The 22,089-nt window shown below is 32.6% G+C and overlaps 1 protein-coding gene across 1 annotated transcript in view; it reads left to right on the forward strand.

The window, feature by feature from the left end:
• Window positions 1-18,737, forward strand: part of LOC106459141 (protein trachealess-like) — a 168,121-nt gene extending 149,384 nt beyond the window's left edge. The window contains exon 14 of the mRNA XM_022385736.1: window positions 18,669-18,737. The gene's annotated coding sequence lies outside the window, so the exon portion shown is untranslated. The remainder of the gene's footprint in view (window positions 1-18,668) is intronic.
• Window positions 18,738-22,089: the final 3,352 nt, after the last annotated feature.

Below are 22,089 nucleotides of genomic sequence, written 5' to 3' on the forward strand. Positions count from 1 at the left end.
TGACGGGGATTCGAACCCGTGACCCTCAGATTGCGAGTCGAGCGCCCTAGCCACCTGGCCATGACGGGCCAGTTGCTATCATTATACAATAAAGAAGGTGAGTTTTATAATAGTGGTTGGTGCTGGTACAGCAACTGAAAAATAAATGAAATATAATAACAGAATGACAAGAGCAATTTTAAAACAGTAATGATAATTTTAATAAATAATTAAGTAAAACTTGTGATCTATGAGAACACTTTACGTGAGAAGTCCATGATTTTGAGGTGTATTTTCTTCCATATCCTCTCCAGTCGCTCGTTTCCCATAATGTGAAATTTGTTTTCCACGTGGTTGTCTAAATGCAGATGTGTTAGGGTTAGGCTGATGAAATTTGCCATTGACCCTGGGAACTAAAAACTAGGCTAACGACCTCATTTTACATGAATTTAGTTTCATGTTAGAATCATTGTTGATGCTTTTCACTGATAGCAGTATCAGCGGCTGTAGGTAGGTTTGAGTATCTCACTAATGTATTATTAAACTTGAAGTTTGGTTTCTACTTAACACTTATCTAACCAAGAATATAACTGGAATTGATCATCAACCTATACATTACAGAGAAACTTCCACGATTTTGTTTTGTTTTCAAAGCTAACCTCTGAGTTTTATCCTGATTCTATTCTTAATTCTTCCTTATATCGTTATTACTATTATTTTTAGCTGTGTATTGGTTTGAGTCAACTGCTTGTTTGAGTCAACTGTTTGTACATGCATGTTATCACAACACCTTTCACGTGTCATTCACTACTTGTTTATTTACTCAGCGACGTGAATACACCATGCAGCTGTAAGGCGGTTTTGACTGTTTTCATTTCGAACATTTGTCTAAATTCGGTCCAACTTTGTGACAAAGACAAGTCATTTCTTAAGTGTATTGCTCTAGGGCTAGTTCACGAGCTTTGACTAATCGTTCTCTGATGGCACACCGGCAGGCTTGAGAGCGTATGATGCTAAAATTTGGTGATCTATTCCTGCGGTTGTCAGAGCGCAGATAGCCCCCTTTTGCAGCTTTGTCCTTAACCAAACAAAAACAAATGTTCGCAAGGAGTAAGTTGGCTGCCGGCTCCTAATTTACATTTCTGTGTGTACTGTTTCACATCCGTTGTTCAACGTAAATGCAGTTATTTTCGTGTTGTATTTAATTGTAGTTAAAGTTATAAATTGAAAAAAGAAAGATTTAGCCCCAAATTATTTGTTTATGTTTATGCACTTTATTAATAACATAGTTTTCTGGCTCACTTGTTACCATAGATCAGGTAGTTTTCTTCCTAATTTAGTACCCAGGGATAGTGGTGCTTCTGATTTAGTACCCAGGGATATTGCTGTTTCTGATTTAGTAACCAGTGATAGTGCTGCTTCTTATATAGTACCCAAGGATATTGCTGTTTCTGATTTAGTAACCAGTGATAGTGCTGCTTCTTATATAGTACCCAGGAATATTGTTGTTTCTGATTTAGTACCTAGGGATAGTGCTGCTTCTTATATAGTACCCAGGGATATTGCTGTTTCCGATTTAGCACCCAGGGATAGTGCTGCTTCTGATTTAGTACCTAGAGATATTGCTGTTTCTCATTTAGCACCCAGGAATATTGTTGTTTCTGATTTAGCACCCAGTGATAGTGCTGCTTCTTATATAGTACCTAGGGATGTTGCTGTTTCTGATTTAGCACCCAGGGATATTGCTGTTTCTGATTTAGTAACCAGGGACATTGCTGTTTCTGATTTAATACCGAGAGATATATTAGGACATAGGTGACATTTTCCTGGTCCTGATTGATCCACCAACTCATTTTAACAGCAGATTCTCAGTGACCACACACATATAATGTATAATAAAGGCTACTTGTGATGAACTATTTGAGTCCACCGTTCATTATCTTATTCATATTGCTTACCACCAACATTTCTTTCACACCATAGATCCTTAATGTTACTCTTCCAGTTTACTAGTGATAACATTATATTGATCAATTATTTCAAAAAATAAATCAAGTGTGAACTGTGAACTTAAAATTACTATTTGTGTTTCATTTCTGCAATATTTTTTCACACTATCAGCACAGTCGTCAGGGCCTGAACCATAATATTCATTATTATCTGACATTGTAACAACATGAAAGGAGCCATGATCTTTATTATAATCTGATACTGTGACAACGTGAAAAAAACCATGATCTTCAAAATTATTTGACACTGGGATAACTTGGCAGAAGCATAATATTCAAAAGTATATGACTGCGTGTTACAACTTTGTATAAATATTAGTAAGTCTATGACTGCGTGATACAACTTTGTGTAAATATTGGTAAGTCTATGACTGAGTGTTACAACTTTGTGTAAATATTAGTAGGTATATGACTGCGTGTTACAACTTTCTGTAAATATTGGTAAGTCTATGACTGCGTGTTACAACTTTCTGTAAATATTGGCAAGTCTATGACTGAGTGTTACAACTGTGTGTAAATATATGACTGCGTGTTACAACTTTTGTAAATATTGGTAAGTCTATGACTGAGTGTTACAACTTTGTGTAAATATTAGTAAGTATATGACTGCGTGTTACAACTTCCTGTAAATATTGGTAAGTCTATGACTGTGTGTTACAACTTTCTTTAAATATTGTTAAGTCTATGACTGAGTGTTACAACTTTGTGTAAATGTTGGTAAGTCTATGACTGAGTGTTACAACTTTGTGTAAATGTTGGTAAGTCTATGACTGAGTATTGTGACTAGGTCTAAATTTTGACATTCACACGTACCTTATATGAACATGATTTAAACCTTGTTAACCAGAATTATTTGTTAGGGTGTAATATATTAATCTTAACCATCAAACGTATCCCTTAAGATGATGAATATTAATTCCGGTTTCAGCTTTATTTTTGTATTTCTAATACGAGATGCAGAAATTAATTTTTGTTTAAATATCCTGTATTCTGTATTTGAATATCGTACAAATTAACCTTGTATTAATTGTGGTGACGTCGACAATTTCGTCCTTTTAACACCCCTACAGTGACCGTATATCTAATACAGGGTAAACGAAGCAAAGAGTCATTCAGAATGTTATATGTTTTTAAAAGTCAAGGAAATAGCCTCCATATACATGGTGAGATCCTTATCATTAAGGAGTACATCATCAATGATTTTGACACTCTTTGCTGGTTTTTGATTGGATATTTTCATGGTACAGTGGAAATTTAGAAAGCGTGACATAAAAGGAATTTACAACGTTTGCAATATGTATCTAACTGCAACCAGCACTCGCTTGGATAGCGTGAATTCCATTTCTTGATATAGTACTTTCGAGCACAGTGGGCTTAGAAACAAAGCAACTCCTGACAAGTCACGTTCTTGTTACGTTTCGCTTGTTAGTCTGAGAGAGCGTAACCTTCTCAACTGTTCATCCTGAAGGAATAATTGAATCCCTGAATGTCGATCAAATAACGTCTTCAAAGGGAAAATCTTCCAAACAACTGATGCATGCTAATAAGGAAAACAAAATTACCTTCAAAATTTTGTTCTTCAGTAAACAGGCCGAGATATACAACCTTTCAAAATGATAGAGGAAGATTTTCACCGTGAAGAAATTGATGTTGATTTTTCCATAGTTGAAATGAACAGATAATTTAATCTGTACATCGAGATACACCACTGTACCGAGCACTTCTACTGAAACATTAAACCTATGAAATATTAAAGAAGTCCTCCTTGCGTGATTCATATGTTTGTGCTGAAACATTAGACTTATGAAATATTAAAGCAAATTTTCTTTCATTATTTATATGAAACTGTTGCTCTAAATAACGTTTGCTGTTAGAACATTGTCAAATCTCTTCTCGAGAAGTTTTCGATTTTCTAGTAATACGCTAAATAGTTTTAATTACTAAAAGTGAATATATATATATGCATGATTAATATGCTGAACAAATTATTATATTTCATATTTGTATAGCAGTAGTTTAGAGTATATCTAAGGTGATTGTGATATTTTAAGATATTTCTAAATACTGTTGCAAAGTAACCTCTACCGTACACTTAACTCTTTTTTTTATTAACGTTATCGTCACTTTTATTCACTAAATGACTGCCTGTAAAACTCAACACACACACAAACACTAGTACAACCCCTTTTATCCACGAGGCAGTATACTTTTCAGTAATATCTGAATGATTTTCTTTAATCCTTAAAGCATAATTTTCGACGAGATTTTCTAAAGTCACGCACATCAAGAAAACCCTACAATATCGGTGTAGAAAAGTGTTAAAAATGCAAGGGCAAAGAGCGTAGTAGACAGATGAGTAAATGATTAACCAGACAGACAGCGTGACAAACTGAGGGATAAAGGGATAGACAGATAAAACTCAATACAGTAATATAGAGACAAAAATTCAAACTAAAGGACCTAAATAAAGATGTAGGCAGTGTTTCAAAATTAAGTAGCCTAAGGCCGTGCAATACTGGCTTCTATATACTAACTATCGTACTCCAAACACGTACGTTGTTATAGAAACTTGCTCTGGTTATGAAGAAGCGTTTGTATTTGTTCCACACAGCAAAAGACGATGTGCTTAGAATCGCTGATTTTTTTTGTAGAACATGCTTCTTAAAGTCTGAGACGAGTCTCATCCGTTTCCTCAAAGAAGCCGAATACACAAGACATGACAATACCTTGGAAATTCCTATTAGTTATCTTTCTTTTATGTCTTTAAACCCTGCAAGGAATCTTTCCCAGAAGAAGCTACTTTAATGTGTTTAGTATGATTTCAAGGGTTGACACCATTCGCTGTTCGATAATGCATATAGAGCCCTCTGGTGAAAACTATTCATATATTACTAAGGGAGTTAATAAGCGAAGACATAAATGTATGTACATATATAATCACTAATTAATGTTAAAGGAGTTTTTTTTTAGATTTGGTTTCATATATATATTAAATGCTCCTGTTGTATGAAGATTTAAACCCCATGGTTACCTAGCTTGACTATGCGTAAAATAGAAATAATTTATGCGTAATATTTGTAAAATAATACAAAAATTTCAACTTCTCTGGATCAAGAATTTTTATTAGCAGATTGTAACATATATCAGTTACTGAATCAAATTTCAGAGTGTATCTTATAAAGCTCAAGTTTGAAGCTAAAACATTGTATAATCTCTTTAAAAATTGTCCATTCAGAGAAGCTGGAATTTCTGTATTATTGGGTTCCTCTGTTGGTTATTTATTGAGATGAGTAATTGGTGTTCATTGTTTATTTGATTCTCTATTTATTACTTTTCTTAGCTACATCATACTGTACTTTGTTTTCAAACAATCTCATTCCCTATAAATGTCAGTGAATGTCCTGCTAATAGAGTTGTGCACGAATTGATAAAAATGATTTCTCTTGTGGGTGTTGTAATCTTCCTATTTCAGCTTCACCCCTGCATAGCCTGGCACATACACCCAGGTGATGGTCTTATCATGTAGTATGGAGACCAACTACTCTAAATCCTACGCACTACTGCCTGCAAGTCAATCACATATATTATGTTGGTGACATTTTCTATTTATGGCTCATTACATTCAGAAGTTCAAAGGAAAGATTGCTTCATGGCTTCCAGCTCCATTAATGTGCTGCTTATGGGAAGTTTCAATGCTCCACCAGCCTTATGCCGAATACTGTTGCTCCATCAGCCTTATGCAGAATATTGTTGCTCCACCAGCCTTATGCAGAATATTGTTGCTCCACCAGCCTTATGCAGAATATTGTTGCTCCACCAGCCTTATGCAGAATATTGTTGCTCCATCAGACGATGATTTTCTAGCCAGCTTTCTTACTACCTGTAGTGTAGGAACCATTTGTGGCTATGATGACACATTATTGTCTGCCATAGTCTATAAATATATGTTGACAAACGTTTTCTGATTCACTCTCTGCCCAGTCTCCACGTTTTCTATTTATGATTATTTCCATAGATGTTTATTCCGCATGGGGGATCTTGAATCTAGTGCATAGTAACTGTCCATCCATGAGTTCCCCTGAGGCACCTTACCCTTTAGGCAATCCTCTGCTTGGTTGGTGTATACAAGGTTGTTGCAGAACTGGAACGTCCAAACCGAAAAAATCAGTTGCAGGGTGATGGCATGCATAGTCTTTACAGTGCAAGGCCTTAGTGAGTAACTTTACTTATTAGCGCTGTTGATGCTTTGCGATACTGCTAAAGCCTATGAAGTGTAAGTGTGTTTTGTAACTCATAAATATTATCTAGTTGCATAGCACTCATACAGATCATTGGGAGTGTATAATACAGGATGTAGTAGAATATAAGCATGTGAGGATCTACAGTTCTACCTCCTACTGCAACATTCAATGCATTAATGCCATTAGTAGCTTCTTTGGATATTATTGTGTTTATTTTACTGTTAAGTTGAATTGTCTCTCAAAATTTACCCTCGAGAACTTAAGCGTTTTTTTGTTGTTTTTTTCCAGAGGGATTGAAGTGCCCACCAAAGATGTTAATGGTTTATTATCATTAACTTGTCTGTTTTTGGGTGTGCATAACGTGACTGCGTCTTTCGTAGGATTGATGGTTCCATCTTGCTTTCGACTTCACATTTGCTAAAACATCTGCTGTATATCAAAATGTCATCAGCAAAGATTAACACAGAGTATTTTCTTGGACGTTCAAGGCTGTCTGGGGACATGGTAGAGATGTTTAAGAGGATAATATTTGAGGTAGATCAGTTCTAATGGCAATCCAGATTGATTGCCCACTACCATGACCCATCTTCCATTAGTTAGTGCACTAACGTTGGTTCTGAGAATTTTATCAGCAAGAAGGAACAACTGAACTGTATTATAAACATATTCCAGTTCTAAAGCTGTTGTAAAGATGTTCTGACCATCTTTAAAGCCTTCTCGTGAATTCAGCAGGTTTCTTTTCCACTGCGATAACCACTTCATGATGACAGTAGCAGTGGATCATTCTGAGGTGCAAGGGTTCCAGCTACAGCCTACTCTGGAATCTTGTCAATGATGTTTTGTAGGATGATGATTCGATGGCCTTAAGACGAGATTGATCCTTCATGAGCTTAGGTAAGGATCTGATAAAGGTATCAGTGCTTATTTTGAAGCTGCTACCTGTTGGACATCTATGTTGATACTCCGACGCTATGAAACATGGTCAATAAATGTGTAGCAAAAAAACAGCTTGAATATCAGGCTGAAACAATGCGTCAGTGTAACCGAAAAATTCCAGGTCTGCGTGAAAAACTGTGTTTATATTTCACGGTAATAATATGCTTTTGAAATAAAATAAAAACTTTATGTGTTAAATATGAAGAGGCCTAAGTATGTAATCGAAGGAGTCTGTGTGTGTTAAACAAATCGTCTGAAAGAGGAAAACATGGTGTAAGAAATAAGCACACTTCATGTATCTAACTGAAAAAAATCTGTGCACTTAAGATAGATACATTATTAGTATAAAATAAAACAACTTTTGTGAGTAACAGAAATAGTCCGCGTGTTTGATGGAGACATTATATTTTTGAAAAGTCAGTAGTCTGAAATTGAACAAACTTCTTCTATGTGTAACAGAAACAGCCTAGGTCTGTAACAGGAGCAAGGTGTATGAGAAACGGAAACAACCAATGTATTTAACAGAAATACAAAATGTGTGGATTTCAAATAGTTCCTGTAATAGAAGCATATCGTATGGTTTATATCAACAAACTATGTACTGATCGGAAACTGGCTCTATATAAATCTGAGCCATAATGTACATAATACAGAAAATATCTGTGTGTTGTTACTTTCTCGCATACATCATATCATATGATGTGTTGCATGTGTGTATATAGCAGGGACACAGTTTTCTTCCTATTGTTGCACGTTTTGTATTCAAAGTTGTGGAAATAAATGTAGAGATGATTGGTGTACTCGGCTAACATGTTTCAGGCTGTAATGACATATAATTTCCTGGTTATAAACTTCGTTTCCATATTGCTATTTGATTCAATCCCGAAAGGTCGCACACTTAAAGCCTATTATTTCTTTATTGGAGAAATCAATAATGAGGTTGGAGTCGGAAGTTAAGCTAATGTTGGTTGGAACATTTTACTTAGAGATATAAATTTTTTATGACTAAAATTTCAATATTTAATTGTCACAGCAGTATGCTAGAATAAACACGTGTGAGTATATATATATGAGTCTATGTTTATATGTATACATATATACCCTTAGACCCAAGCTAAGTTAGACCTAAGTCTTATCTACCTACTTATAAATACTCGAGTTACTATCGTTTCATGAAATATTGTAATACTATTTACTCGTTTCCACTTATTTTCGCCCCCCAGGTGGCACAGCGGTATGTCAGCGGACTTACAATGCTAGAAACCGAGTTTTGATACTCGTGGTGGGCAGAGCACAGATAGCCCATTGTGTAGCTTTGTGCTTAACTTCAAACAACAACAACACTTATTTTCCTTTACTTTTTTATTTTTATGTAAGATATCGTGGTGTTTCTAAATACTTGTGTACAAACATTCAGACTTGTGTACAAACATTCAGATTTCTAAAGTTTGTATTCATAAATCTCACAGAAACAAATCGAAGGTTTCGAATATCATAATATATTTTAAACTTTGAAATTCATAATAATTTTTTTTCTCAACTAAATATCCATGAGAAAAATTCTATTTTTTTTCTTAAATAGCAAATATTCTTAAAAGTACTTAAATTCCAAGAAACATTATTACTATTTAGCCAATCAGAAATGAAAAAAAAACGTTTCGATTATGAAACGGTTTTCACCGCCGTGTGATAGCAAGGTGCTCCTTCACACTACAATCAATAGTGATGGATAGCTGGGTTTAGTATTACGGCCAGCTTTGCATCTATCAACTTATATTTGAATGAAGGGGTGTCACTGAAGATAAACATGTCGTCCATCACTTCATTGATGTGGACCAGGAGAAGGAGTTTGGCTGGCGTCTCGTAATAATCTCATTACAACGCTGTGGTCCAGAACTGTCGGAAGATGTTGTTAGATAGGCGCTGACAATGTTACTATATATCACTTGAGTAATGATTCTTTCTTTTTTTTTCATATAGCAATCGTCGGATGGAAGGATTTTCTGTGCGTGTGGAGGTTTAATACGTTGTGGTATGTGTAAAAACATCAATTTAAAATATGTAAGAAAAAATTGAAAGTGGAATACTATGTAATAGAGAACGATACAAAAGAAAGTTGAGGTGATATAATAGATAACGTAGAACATAGGTTATATGAATATGAAGACAGGTGCACTGGAGAGTATTTAAGTAGAAGGGACAACATAGGTTATATGAATATGAAGACAGGTACACTGGAGAGTATTTAAATAGAAGGGACAACATAGATTATATGAATATGAAGACAGGTACACTGGAGAGTATTTAAATAGAAGGGACAACATAGGTTATATGAATATGAAGACAGGTGCACTGGAGAGTATTTAAATAGAAGGGACAACATAGGTTATATGAATATGAAGACAGGTACACTGGCGAGTATTTAAATAGAAGGGACAACATAGGTTATATGAATATGAAGACAGGTACACTGGAGAGTATTTAAATAGAAGGGACAATGCTGAGAAACGGCGAAGAATATGAAGGAAAGTTGCAGTGAAACAATGGCGAACGTTAAGGAGAGAGGAGGAGGCAAAGGATAACGCGAATGAGAGAGCAGTGAAACATTAGGAAAGCGAAAGCAAAGGAAAGATACAATGAAATGGTGGAGGCCCAAAGTACAGATGCAATGAAACAGTGAAAAAAGAGATGTAGTGAGAAAGCAACGAACGTGAAGAGGAGAAGCAACCAGACAGATAAGCACAAGAAAGGTACAGAAAAAGAATGAGGGGTGTAATCTGTGGCCAGCGTGAAGGAAAGATGTGATGGAAAGTTGTAGAACTTGAAAGAGAGGTGTAGTAGTGTATTAAGAAATCTAAAAAAAAAGATCCGTTGAAGCAGTGGAGAACGTGAAGGAATGTCACGTTGGAGCAATGGAGTGAAACAAGTGTAGTAAAACAGTAAAAAAGGTTCTCCTTCTATGTATATAAATGTAGTTCTATCAATAATCCTCCTCTATTTCCATATTAATAAACAGGGAAATAGGGAAGCAGTATTATAAAGAAAAATAGAAAATCTAAGTGGGTGTAACTAACGCTTCTTCTCGTGTGCAACGAAAACATTTTTATTGATATATATTATAAAACTCACTGGTACTATTCCAACAGTTACATCAAAAAATATTGGTTAATAGGTGAGAGAACTTTCACGAAACATAAAAGTAATTTAGTTCAAAACGGTAGGAATAAACACTAAACTTATTTGTGAAACGATTATGTGATATCTAACATATTGGGAACGTAATCTATTAAAGTAAAAAGATGATTATAGAAATAAAATTTTATCATTTCACCTAGAGTCTTCAGACCAATAGTAATAGCGTTTTCGCATCCACTATGTGTATTCAGACCGATAGAAATACTGTATATGTATTTCACTAAGTATCTTCAAACCGATTAACTTGCTTGTTTAGTTGAGAAATTTGCGCAACGCTATATGAACTAGCCGTTCCTAATTTAGTGCTGGTAAACTAGATAGAGGGTTTTGTTCGTTTGTTTGTTGTCAAGCGCAAATGGGTTATCTGTACTGTGCTCAACACGGGTAAAACTAGAGGGAACACAGCTACCACCATCAAATCTTGGGCAACTCTAATTGAATAGTGGAATTTGACTGTCACTCCTATAATACACCCATGACTCCAAAGTCATGGATTCAGCTGTGGTAACTATCAGGTTATTCCTGACCCAGACTGATAAAAGTACTCTTTGTATTTCACCACGTGTCTTCAATGCGATGGAAATAGTTTGTTTTTGCATTTCACCACGTTTTTAAACCAATAGAAATAATTTTCGTATCTCACTACGTGTCTTCAGACCAATAGAAATAGTGTTTTCATATTTCACCACATGTCTTCAAGTCAATAAAAATAATGTTTTGGTATTTCACACGTGTCTTCAGACCGATAGAAATAGTGTTTTCATATTTCACTATGACTTCAAACCAATAAAAATAATGCTTCACACTTTTTTACATGTTTTAAGAACAACGGAGAACATCGCAACTTAACAATAGAAGTATTTCCTTTGCCAACATATTAAAGACAGAATGTTAACTTAGGTACTGAAAATTTTAGAGTTTTTTAAAGGAAGAAACATCAGTGTTCATTAACTCACTTTCTTCATAAGTCAACAAATAACTTAGGTGTAGAAGTTATGTAACACTGAAATATTTGTGGTAAATGATGTTTATCAATAATTAAATGTTTTGAATGTGCAAGACACGTGTTGTTGAAACACGTGTTCTTAGAGAGTTAATGAATTCAATAATTTGTGAAGGATTGTCAACCTAAGTGAAAAAATAATTTCGCAAGAATAGAAAAATTAGTATATTGCATTCTCACCCGCTTCTACGTGCCCAACTAAAGAATGTACTAAACTAAATTCAAAATACTAATTCTTATACACTTTTAGAAAATTTTTATATTAAACGGAAACAAACATTCGTGTAAAAAACAGCAGTAGGGTACACTAAAGTTGGAGCTTGCGCTTTTGGTGTTTTGTTTAGAATGAAAACATTGTTTACTTATGATACTATATAATGTTCGAATAAAGCACAGTTTCTGTTTCGAAGAAATGTAATGTTATTATGCTTATTTCTCTCAATGGCTTGTGCTCTTGATATAATTAAAACCGACTGATGGTCAGCTCGTCCACTCTTTTATTTTTAAATAAACGAAAATAAATAAGAAATCAAATAATAATATATATATACCTCTCTTGAAGATAGATGGCGCTGTAATTGAGAGAAACTTGACATAGGAGTAATCTTGTGAAAACGTAGCAGAAAAATATAAGACCTGCAATGAAATAAGCATGTGTTTAGATATTAAATGTGCCGATAAATAATGGAAGGTCTTTAGCTGTTATCTGGTGAGATTATGAATAAGATGAATATTAAAATCGACTTGTTCAGCAGCCGTGTTTTATGACTTCTGTACAGCTCGTGAAAGTGCTAGAAAACACGTTCTTTCAAGGTCCAACGATCCGTAAAGGGAACATAAACAAGCAACACAGAAGAACACCATAAAATCATGTAATAAAACAATAGCTGCTGCCAAGTGCTAACGGCACGACTCTCCGTTTCGAGCTCACCACAGCTTTATGCCTTAGAGCAAGGCGTTAAAATTACAGATGTGGTCACAGACAACTGCAACGGATGATAATAAACTGCCTATGTTCTCACATTGTATTAGTTGAGATTGGATCAGCAGAATAAGTGCATGCGTATATACTCCACATGAAAACTAACTTTCCAAACAAGGTTCGGTTCTTTTCAGTTTACCTATATCAATTATAAGAAATATGAAAGTAAGAAATATAGTCCCTTCTTCTCCAAATTGCAAAAGGCTATAAATCAGGATATTTACAACAATGTAGGATCTAAACTCTTACATTGTATGGTAGAGGAATAAAGGATTAAGTTAAAGATAGAATACATTTTGTATCTCTCGACTCCAAATTCTGGCAATCTGCAAAATGACATGCTAGAACGAATATTTCTGCAGTGTTTCAAGATAAGATAGTGGTTTTTGAGATAGAACATTGGATCGTGAGACAGGATAACGCTAAAAGTCAGTGTTCGATTCTCACAGTGGAAAAAAGCAGATAGCCCAACATGGCTTTTCTCTGAAACAAATCTATAATTTCCACTGCACCCACTTCATTGATTTAAGCATTTTGCTCATATTTCAACATTTTTAGTTTAACCATCTAGAATTTTCCTATAATTATTCTTAGCAGTTTATTTTACAGAAATATGTGGGTGATGTTATATGTTCAAGGAGCGTTCAAATGAAATAAAAGACAAAACAAAGTTTTCATTTCTATATATCTAACTGTGTTGGATAAAGCAATTCTATCATAGCAGTCAGTGCCTAAGACGTGAGGCCGAACGCTACCACTGCCGAAGTCTGACACAGCTTTGATCGAGTACTCTGGACTGAAAACAAAAACGATAAGTTGGACAATTTATCTTGGCATTGTTTCAAACTAAGTGTGACCTATTGACATCTGAGGTTGTACTTGAAACAGTGCGATTTTTAAAATATGCCTTTCAATGAAACAAAACGAGAGAAAAGGAGAAAATATTATGTTGATAACCTTGAAAAGTCTTTGTCCCAGCGAAGAGAGCATTACTGCAAGAATATAGATAAGGTTAGAAACAGTAATGCTGAATATGCGAAACAAGTCTTAGTCATTAATCCGGCCAAAGAAAAGGCTGCCACCCTAGCTAGATGGAAGAAACACTAGCATAGATTTCAGCAAAAGCACACCAGTTGCTAGTGTTGTAAGTCCGCAGACATACCACTATGCCACTAGGGGCAAGAAGTGGGAATGGGAGCACTAAAAAGTAAGGAAACAAGGTATAAATTGGCGGATTAATATAACAATCCTTTGTAGGTTTTGACAAGGTACAATCGAAAACTGGGCGTGGCCATCATTCCGCCCATCTTTACTTCGTGATTTACTTTGAACTTTGATCCAATTATAGACTTGAATTGAGTTTTATCAATAGCTAATCCTTTCTAAATACTCAACAAGTTAGAAAATTTCAAAAATCAGCGGTTTTCTTACTATTCTTTTGGCCCACCCCTTACCAATCAGATAGTTATAATGTCTTCCTTATGCAAAGTATGACTATTGAAGCTTCCTGATTCACTTCCGACATCAAACTTGATGTCATGCATTTCCTCAGAGTCACGTAATTTTAGTACATACTTGTGTCTGTACTTGGTTGCTGAAACAAAGTTTACAACAGAGAGGTTTAACTATAAACACCTTTAATGTGACAAAAAGCACACAAAGTAGGAATGGGCGAAACGATGGCCACACCCACTTTGAGGTGATACCATGTAAAAAAACACCAATTATTGTAACGTCATTCTGCTCATTCCTACCTTGTTCCTTACTTTTTGGTGCTCTCATTTCTACTTCCCAATTTTTATATTTAAAAATATCTTACACTTCTATATATATATTACTGGCATGTAGGTGTTTTTTCAATCTACATTATTATCAACACACGTGTTTCCATCTAGAATATTAAATACACGTACTTATTCCGTTGTAAAATATAATCGACATGTATTTATATATAAAATATATTCGTCACGCATGTGTTCCTGTATAAAAAAATCACTCTCATTTTCTATATTGAAGATTATCTATAGAGAGAAATGCTTATATATATATATATATGCAAATCAAAATCAGCACAGATGACTATTAGCTTTTAAATAAAATACCCCGAGGTATGGTACAGAGGTTATTAACAATGGATGTGATTAATGGCTTACATATAAAAAAGAGTAATTAAGAGCTGTTACTTCTTATTTCTTTGCTAAGGAAAATCATCTTTTTGTGTCGTTGAAAACGGAGCATTTTAATGAAACTATAACAGAATACGATCAATAATTACGTTTTCAGAATACAAACAGATATATATGTATATAATATACATTAAAAATATCCTTAATGAAGTGTTTTATTAAATTTTAATGAGAGGAGTAAAATACATCGTATTATTAAAAAGTTCAACTGATATATTAATCGATTTCTTTTCAGTGGTTTTCCTGTTTTTTGTTCCAAATTACAATAAGGATATAGTTGCTTAACTCGTGGCTCTTCAGAATGAGAGATACTAATGTAAAACTAACGAATTTTATTTCTCCTTGTTGAATGAATAGGTGGATAGAAACAGTAAATACGTAACAGATATAAATATACACAGTAAGTACACTTGTATTAATATGAGTATCATGTTAAACTCCTATTAATTCCAAAATACACGACGGGATCAAAGTTAATCATAAAAGAGTGGAAACATGTATTTTACGGCAAAGCTACTATATGGTTATCTCTCTGCCGACGTCCCTAATTTTGAACTATTGACCAAAGGGAAAGCACACAGTCAGCAGCACCCTACCACCCATGCTAAGGGATTGATTACCCTTCTTATAACGCATCAAAATATTCAACTTCGCGTAACTTTTGTAGCATTGTGGTATTATGCGAATTCGAATCTGGCTCGTCAGCTTCAAAATCGAGAGCTCTGCCACTATTCTCCTGACAACTGGCCCCAATGGACTTACAACGGTAGAAACCGGGTTTCGATACCCATGGTGGGCAGAGCACAGATAACCCATTATGTAGCTTTGTGTTTAATTAGAAACAAATTCCTGACAACTAAATTAGATTAATCATAGCTCCATTCAGTCATTAAAAGACGTTGTAAGAAGGTAAAATAAAAATATAGGTAAAAATATTTACCAACCCCTCATTCAAAATTTGTAGAATTAAAGTATTTTTTTTTGGATGTACTGGTTCAAATGAAGAAAAGAGAAGATTGATGTTACAGTCATTCACATTGATGTGAAAGTCAGATAGGTGGTTTTTTAAAACTATATATTAACAAAACTACAGTGTATTGTAACTTCTAGGTTTCTCTCTCTGTGTGTGTATCATGTCTCCTTTAGCCCTAAGCGTTTCACCACTTATCGAAAGATAGAATTACTGATAAATATACACTAGGTCTAATGGCTTTAGTAAGCAACAATGTTAAATCAGAATTGGTGCCACTTACAAATGTAACTGACAGTGAAATTTTAGAGATAGATATATATGGTTAAATGATATTAAAATTACAGTTGCTAATATTTATATTTTACAAAAAACAAACAAACAAATCATGATATTTTTACAGGATTAAATTATAATTATAATTTGTTAATAATTGGTGACTTCAATAATGAATATCTAGCTTTTGGTTGTAAACAGACTAACAAAAATGGAAATTATCTATTAAATATTATAAATAAATTTAATTTAATTACTTTAAATGACAGTCAACATACTCATACCGATAATAGAACTGGTAACTCTGACATATTAGATTTCATTTGAACTACAGTTAAACTTTACTCTTATACTACAGATTTTGAAGTAGGACTTGATGTTAATAGTGACCAAGTATTTTTATTGCAAAACTCAGAATATTAAAATTAATGAATATAAAAAAGAATAATTTAATTTAAAAAAAGCAGATTGGTCCAAGTTTAATGAATTACTTATGAGAAACTTAGAGAACTATAAATTTGAGTCAGTTGAAAATGAGAAACAATTTAAAGAATTTGATCGGTAATAGTTTCAGAAATGCAGCAAATCAAGTTCTATCAAAATAGTACCCCAAAAATTTTTTTAATGGAATTTCACTAATGATATAGAAATAGCAATTAAAGAAAAAAGAAGAGTTAGAAGAATGATGATGAAAAATCATAATTCATACTTCAAAAAATTGTATGATAAACAACAAAAACATGTTAAAAAATTAATTATAAATCAGAAAGTTAAAGATTTCCAAAATGTTTGTATGGATTTAGATAAAGGAAATTATACAAAATATTTTTGGATAAAGTATAAAAATATATAAATGATAATGTTGAAAGAGGTAAAGATTTAGATATTGTATTGAATATTGCTACAGCTAAAACAGATAAAAAAGTTTCTTTATTTAAAGATATAAAGAAAGAGATTACTAAAGATAGTCCAAATTATAAATTTAATAATAAAGGGTAAGTGCGTAAATGAGAGAATAAAAAATGATGATAGATTAAATCCAATATTCCTTATAAATATGAAAGAAAATAGTATTATAGAAGATAACCATCTAAGTTTTAAAAAATAATAATAATATTATTCCTACAGAAATAATGAAAGTTTTAAAGGATATTAAAAATATTTCACCAGGACTAGATAATATACAATATAATATGTTAAAAATTGTAAGAAAAAATATATAAAAAATGGCTAATTTGTTTACTTTATCCTATAACTCAGGGTATATATTCCTAAAATATGAAAATCTAGTATTATCATTATGATTTTAAAACCAAACAAAGTTAAAAACTCTCCTTGTAGTGACAGACCCATTAGTCTAACAAGTTGTTTGTATAAAATATTTGAAAAACTATAAACAATAAATTATTAGATTTGTTAGAAAAAGCTAATAAGTTAAGCCTCTATCAAGCTTGTGCTAGACAATACCATTAAACATCAGGTCATTTAACTAGACTTACTGAGTCCATAGTAAATGGTTTTAATTATAAAATTCTTACTGATGCAATACTATTAGACACTGAGAAAACCTTTGATAAGATTTGGCATAATGGGTTAATATATATGTTAATTAATGATTTCAGTCTGCCTTATACTTTTGTTAGTTGGATGAATAATTTCATTAAAGGAAAATCAAATAAAATTAAAATAAACAAAGATTTATCTGATTGTAATTCACCGGATTTAGGAATTCCTTAAAGAATGGTACTATTTTTATTACTATTTAACTTGTATACTAATGATATACCATGTTTGGAAACTAATAAAGGTTGCATCAATATAGCAAAATATGCAGATGATATTACATATTGGGTAACTAACCATTCTGTGCCAATAATAATATAAAATCTACAGTTAGAAATAATAGTTCTAGAATTATGGTGTAAACTTTGAAGGATATATTTAAATCTGGATAAAATCAAATTTATTATTTTTCACAGGAAAAATAATATATCTAAGCAAAATATTAATGAAATTAAAAAGCTCAAGTTAAAATATGTGATACAAATATTAATCAAGAAGAAAATGTTAAATACTTGGGTATTACTTTTGACAGAAAACTAATGTGGCAGGAACACATAAATAACTTGGTAAGAAAAGGATAGTGTGGATATAATAGCTTAAAAATAATAACCGAACAAGGAGGTTTTAGCAGTAGAACAATAAATAAAATTTATAAAGCTTACACAAGACCCATTTTTGAATATGCAGCTTGCTCATGGTCAAATGTAAACTTACATAATTAAAAAAAGTTGCAAAACAGTGTTTTACATTTGGCTACAAATTTCTCTATAAACACATCTATAAAATTTTTGCATCAACAATTTTCAATTCCAACTTTAGATCAAAGGTTGAAATACCTTACTCAAGAATATTACAAAAAACAACAACGAAAAAACATGAATTCTTACTTGTTAAAAGAAAATAAAGATAAAACAATGTTCAGAAGAGATAATAAATATATCTCTCCATTAAATTTATATTGTTATGGATAAAGAAGCTATTTTTATAACTTAAAATAAAATAAATAAATAAATTAATTAATTAATTTGTTGGATTTTTAACTTCATATACATTTTAATTTAAGTGATAAATATAATACATTATATATATATATATATAATTTATATATTATATATTTATTTTAGATTTTAACAAAAAGAAAAACAATTTTAATATAATTTTAGTCTATTCATTTTAGTAATATTAGATCTAAGTATTAAATGTTTATATATTTTAACTTATTAGTGAAACGTTTATTAATATAAGATGATTGGGGTGGAAGCTCGTTAAACTTAATTAAATCTGATTGAATTGAAAAAAAAGTAATAACAATATTATTAAAATTATAGTTCAAGGTGGTGGAAGTTCTATGAACCTGATTCACCAATCTTCAAGGAATGAGGATAAATCTCTCTACTTCTTTTGACAACTGCCGCCAGTGGCACAGCGGTATGTCTGTGGACTTGCAATGCTAGAGACCAGATTACGATACCGGTGGTGGGCAGAGTACAGGTAACCTATTATGTAGCTTTGTGCTTAATTACAAACAAACAAACTCAACTAAATTAGATTAATCATAGTTTCGTTCAGTAATTAAAAGACATTGTAAGAAGGTAAAATAAAAAGATATGTAATAATAATCTTTACCAAACCTCAATCAAAATTTGTAGAATGAAACAAATTCTGTTTGGATGTACAGGTTCAAATGAAAAAAAGAAAATAGAACGATTAATGTTATAAGTGAAAGTCAGATAGGTGTTGTTTTTTAAACTATATATTAACAAAACTAAAGTGTATTGTAGCTTCTAGGTTTCTGTGTGTTTGTCATGTCTCCTCGGCGTCTAATGTGCTGTATCTTATTGATGAATATATTGTCTATATGTTTAGGGTGTCGGACTATAAATTCATAAGTCCATGGTTCCGCTCACTATGTTTCGCACTTATAGCTGTGGGTGCGTTATAAAAGTGACAGCCACTTCTGTTATTAGGTTGAAAAGCCGGACAAAACCTTTTTGATAGTGGGTCCTGCTGGCTGCCTTCCCTCTGGTCAGTAGTTCAAAATTAAGGACGGCTATGCCTGAATCCTAGGGGTCTCTGATCCTGGCCTTTATCTCGCGCGTCCATATGGTGTTGTTTAGATTAAAACTTATTGAACACAATTTTTTATGGCAACGGAATACTTATATATATATAGAGAGAGTATTCAAGAAAGCACTCCGTTTTCATTATATTTTATTTAGTACGTTGAACATGTTTAGTTCACTAACATTTTCAAAATTTTCTCTCGTATACTCGTCCATCGAATGTATTGTGTTCGACGTTCAGTTCAATCGATTATGGAATATCTTAACCTTATTATCAAGTTGGTTACAAATGTTCATTGCTTATTTCCCTTTGGGTGTTATGAAACCTTATCAAGGAAGGTATCACTGGAGAATCATGTAGTCTTGTACTGTAATATTGTCTAGTAGAATCGGCCGTTTAGTAACACTTGAAAGATGTGCTCATTCTACTGTAACTTAGCGAAAGAACAAGTGACGTTGGTGGTAAATACGCTTTAGGAAAATTGACCATATTATAAGGAGTATGTAATGGTTAGTTCTCTCAGTCTTAATAATTATTTATTCTGATTCAGAACCCTCTTTAGATCCAAAAAGTAGTGGCGTGTCTGTATCATGTGCACAAATCTTGCACTGGGTTGCGAAAAAATATAGACTGATTTTTCACTTTGTTTAACATTGTATTCAGTTGTTTCCTTCAAGTCAGTCATGTCAGAAATTTACTTTCAACTCTGTGTCATGTTTACTGTCATATCCACAGTAATTGCTATTGCTGTTTTTACCTGGAAAGTTGTCAGTGTACCTGAATACATTTCTGTGAATATGTCATTACGCCAAAGAAGACACCTTGGAGATTTTTTTTTGAGTAAGATCTCATTTTTTATAAATAAAAAACAATATAAGTCTAACTCACATTTTGGGAAAACAAGTATAATTAATCTTTTTTACGATACGCTAGAAAATACCGCATAATTTTGTTTTTATAAAGAGTTATTTCATTATAATGTATCTAGTATTTTAAATATATTGTAGCATTTTTTTTCCATTTCCTCATTTATTTATTTTTTTTGTTCTTTCAGCTTTGGGGTCCATTAATCAAGTCTAATCTCGACACCATACCCTTCTGTCACACACGTCTAATGGAACCGATGAACAGAGAATGACATTCAATCTCTTTTTGCCATTTAATGGGAGTGGGAATAAAAGAAAACCTTCTTGGTATCAACTATATTGGGCTTTCTCTGTCACTTCAATAAAGTCCGAAATTTATTATCTTCTTTATTGCTTCTCTACCCGACTGATTTTTGTTTCGTTTCTGATTTAAGCTACTTTCACACGCTTTCATTTCGTTATGCTTGGGTGTGGCTTAAACTTACTGAAACGTACAGTGTTTTCCGAGAATAAAATCGACTTATTAGCAATTTGTTTCATGCTCGTGCCACAAACAATACTTATTTTGGGCCACTGTTATTGACGAGGTCATGATGCAAAGCTGTGTTGATGGTATTAGACACGCCAGTTAAAAATCAACGCATTTTCAGAAATAATTTTTACCGTATGTTGTAAGAATTAATATAGAAAAACACACGCTTTATGTTACAATAATATCTAAAAAAATATACACATATCAATGCACATCTTGTTTGGGAAATAAACAAATCTACTAAATAACTAGCTTTTCAACGAATTAGATGCGTTTTTGATGTTCACCTCGTCCAATCACAACTAAGCTAACTAAGAATTGGTAATAACTAATCCTAAGCCTCGTGTCAATAACTAATATCATTTGAAATGGATAGTTTGTACATCAGATTTAAGTGTCAGATTTCTTTTAGATCCAAAGTAATCATATTTCTTAGTGTTTGTTGGGATACTTATATGTCTGAATAGCTCTAAAGTTAAATACTTCAATATTTTTTCCGTGCCAAATGTGTCATTATTCCATATATAATTATTGCTTTTCAATTCTAAACCACAATTAAAAGTTTGACAGTTACTGTTTTGATCTGTTGATGGATAAACAAAATCCCAAAACTTTTAAAGCAGTTTAAGTAAAATTTATCAACATGAGCTTAAGATTCCAGTTTTATTATTCTAAAAGTGTTTTGAGTTATTCAGGAAAAATAGAATAATAAAAAACATTTTCACGTCTTAGTTTCCAAACCAGCCTAAATATACGAAAAATAATTTCCAGAAAAAAAAACTCAAAACCAACGTAAATAAAAAACCTTTTGTAAAACTGTAAAAAACGACATTACGTGTTTAATTTTATCGCCGTTTTAAGTTAACAATTCTAATGGATCTAGTTTCAATGTTTTTACAATCCTTAAACAGATCGTAAAGGAAAAACGGCTCTTGTTTTTTAGTTTAACACACGAATTAAAGTATTTAGAATACTAGATCAGGCTCTTATTCTTATTTTAAGTAAGTGATTTATTTACATTTATCCTGATCTTAGGTTTCAGCTTGTTCTACATCAAAAGCATTACAAATCGGATTTAATAACAAATATGTACTATTTGTTGAATAACATTTAAGCAAACGCATAGTATTTAGAATTACCTTCCTTTGTATCTCATTACAACTTTTTATTTATTCTAAAATGAACAATTGATATTAAATATCTGCCCACTACTCGGTGGCTCAACCGTAAGTCTGAGGACTTATAACGCTAACACTGAGTCTCGATTGGCAGAGGATAGATAGCCCA

The sequence above is a fragment of the Limulus polyphemus genome, unplaced genomic scaffold (genome assembly GCF_000517525.1).
Source record: "Limulus polyphemus unplaced genomic scaffold, Limulus_polyphemus-2.1.2 Scaffold26, whole genome shotgun sequence".
NCBI lineage: Eukaryota > Metazoa > Arthropoda > Merostomata > Xiphosura > Limulidae > Limulus > Limulus polyphemus.